This window comes from Macadamia integrifolia, unplaced genomic scaffold (assembly GCF_013358625.1).
Source record: "Macadamia integrifolia cultivar HAES 741 unplaced genomic scaffold, SCU_Mint_v3 scaffold1275, whole genome shotgun sequence".
Lineage (NCBI taxonomy): Eukaryota > Viridiplantae > Streptophyta > Magnoliopsida > Proteales > Proteaceae > Macadamia > Macadamia integrifolia.
In genome coordinates, this window is record NW_024868140.1 from 31919 (window position 1) to 35338 (window position 3420).

Consider the following 3420-nt stretch of genomic DNA (forward strand, 5'->3'; position numbering starts at 1 on the left):
AATTGCATCAACGAAGGAGACATTCCAACCCAGTACTATAAATGTACTACCCAGCGGCTTACTACTGTAAATGGGTCAGGGTTAAATCTCCAATACAAATTATCAAACACCCACATCTGTAACAGTGGGTTCTGCTTTCCCCAAACTTTTCTCCTTGCCAAAGATCTCGACCAAACTATAATCCTAGGACAATCTTTCCTTGGAATGATCAAACCTTTCAAAATTACCCAAGTTTCTATAACTACAAAATTTCAAGGTCAAAAAATTATTTTTCCATTTTTACATGCTCAAAATTCTATTTCCCCCCCCCCCCCCCCCGCATATCGCCAAAACCAAACAACTAAATTTTGTCCAAACTAAACTTACCCACTAACAAATTTTTGATCAATTATCTCATCCCAAAACTATCCAACCACTAAAGCAGCTCTGATCCAAATTCAAACATGACCTATGTTCTGAGGTTCCTGATGCCTTTTGGCATCGTAAAAAGCATATGATTTCTCTTCCATATACTAAAGATTTCTTTGATCTTCAAATCCCTACTAAATCTCGACCCACTCAAATGAACCAAACACTTTTAGAAACCTGCAAACTAGAAATTGATGTCCTTCTGGCCAAAAAACTTATTAGGCCCAGTACCTCCCCTTGGAGTTGTACTGTCTTTTACAAATTTAATAACCAAACTCCTCTCTAGTTTGCTCGGTGGTGGGATCAATATGGCCCTATGGTCGATATTCTTCCCTCTCAACTTCATGAACCACTCCAAATTTTTTGATAATACTCCCATCCACAACCTCACCAACCTGATCTCCTGTGGTTCATTCTCCACTGCCACCTAGCCTAGATCCTTTTCTAGGATTATAAGATCACTGACTTCCAAACCCAAGATTGGGTTGCCCCAGTTCTCTCCCGCGTCTTCCATGTCAAATGGTGGGATAACTGTGATACCTCCAAATGTGATAAAACAACCCTTATCCAAAGCCTTACTGGCCTCAAACCTGTTTCGACCCTTCCAGCCTCATCAAAATCAAGTATCAAAAGTGAAAAAGAGGCCCTTCTGGCTCACCTTGCTGAACTTGGCTCTGATTTGGATGAGGAGTCCAGTGACGGTGCTTATAGCCTCAACTCCATCAAAGGCTCTATGGCAGCCCACTACCATTCTCAACAAATGGCTCAGGATCCTTCTGATGATGAGCCCCCGAGCTCCAAGGCTTCGTCCTCTAACAAGTTCAAAATTTTGGTTCGAAGATCCCGATAAACCACCTCTAAAGTATCGACCAAAAAATAATTTGGTCTGTAACATCTGCTAAGATGGTTTAAACTGGCTGACTGAGGAAGTCATTAATTCATCTAGTCAATTAACCACGAACGACCTCGATGAGGAAAGATGGTACTGTTACTATCCCAAGTTAAAGGATAATCAAGTCAATACTAGGCTCAGTCAAATTTGGTATATTCCTCTAGATCAATCCGATACGAAAAACAATGTCTTTGACACAAGGAATGCCATGTTGCGATCTTAGAAGACTCCAAAGTTTCAATCAAATCAACTTTCGACGCCTACAGTACTCCTCAAATACAAATTCAAGAGAATAGTGCCTAATGTGACTTTTGGCGCCTACAGTATCTGTAAATTAATATCTCAAGTATACAGTGTTAAATTCAATTGTAATTTCTTACAATACCTAATTTGGTAAATGAAATCCAAATGTATCCTAAACCAAAATGTAATTCAAATGAGTCTCCTTCATTTATAAAAGGAGCACTCTCTCCCTAATCAATACAGCTTTTGTTTTAGTCAGTTTCGCTTATTCAGAGCTCCCAAACTGGTATCAGAGCTGGCTATATATATATATATATATATATGATGAGGCTAGTGAGATAGAGTTATCAACTCTAAGTAATCAAGAAAATAATTTGACTATGATTTGTATATAGCTTCATATCACTAAGGTGATATCATTTAAAGGAATGAGCTCTAAAAGGCTTCTGTCATAGGTCATGTGACACCCAACTTATGTAAAGAGGTAAATTCTTGAATTAGGTTCAAAAGATATAAACAAAGTCACTGGATGATCTATCCAGTATTACTAAATATTTGCTCATTCTAGTTAGATTGGAAAGTAGTACCACCATAATGAATAGATGATGAGAAGGTCATGTTCCAATGCCTCGACCTCTCCAAACTATTTTCCCATCAGTTCTCCCCCAAGAACTCCTCCACCTCCTCCTCCAAATCTTTCCGGTTTAAACTCCGGACAAAATGTTATACATGGTACCTATGAGACTTCATCCTCTATACCAGATCTTTCTCAATCTGAACAAAATCAACCCCAATCTCCAACCTTTTCAGAAGTAGCTCCGCCTCCTATTGACCCTACTGTCCTCATGCTTCAAATTGACAATGAATTCTAGATTGACAAAACTTTACTTAGAACAGATTTTGAGTCACCAAAAACGGACTTGGTTTTTCCCAACATTTACCCTAGACCAACAAGCCCAAATTCGCACAAACTGGTATGATTTTATGACAAAACTTAAGACAAATATTTTCTTCTTTACTTATTTTGATATTTATGCTCAGGATAATAACATAGATTACCCTTGGCATAACCAAATCTCTACTCAAACTGCTTCACACAAGTCCTGGACCCTTAGCACTGGTCTGACAACCTCTGCTATCCATCCCCATTATATATATATATATATACTAGTAAAAATACATATACAAATGCATGTGGGGTAGTGAGTGCATACATTTTACTATGCTATTATCAATCACCTAGGTACTTTTTTTAGTCCCATCTCACAATCCCGAGAGAGAGAGAGAGAGAGAGAGAGAGAGAGAGAGAGAGAGAGTAAAAATAGTTGGTAATTCTTGTTGTAATATTATTTCATTCTGTTCCGTAGAACTTTGGGTCTAATGAAGATTTTTTTTCATTTTTCACTGTGTGGGAAATACAATTCCTGTCTATAGTTCACTAATGGAAGGATCTCATATATGTGAACAAGACAAAATGCTTCAGGTTCAAAAAATAATAATCTCCAGAGGCACAACAATTCCTCTTTATATTCCTCACCAAGTTTTAGTTAGTAAGCACATTTGACAATGACATAAGGGATCATGTAACTCCAATCCTTTGTTTGGTCATCAATGTGGTTGTGCCCTACTTCTTAATCCTACCTGGTAGAAATATACGCAAAATAAGAAATGCATTAGTTTCACTGATCAATTAATGCATTCTAGAGGTGTATAATATATATCATATGAAAACTAATTGCTTAAAAAAATAAAAAGTAAGAGAATGAATTCAGAACTACAACTTGGTTGGACCCAAGGAGTAATCCGTATTTTGAGGTACAAGAATTCATCTACCCCTACAACCCCCTTATTTATTATTTTTTAAGGGGGGGGGGGGG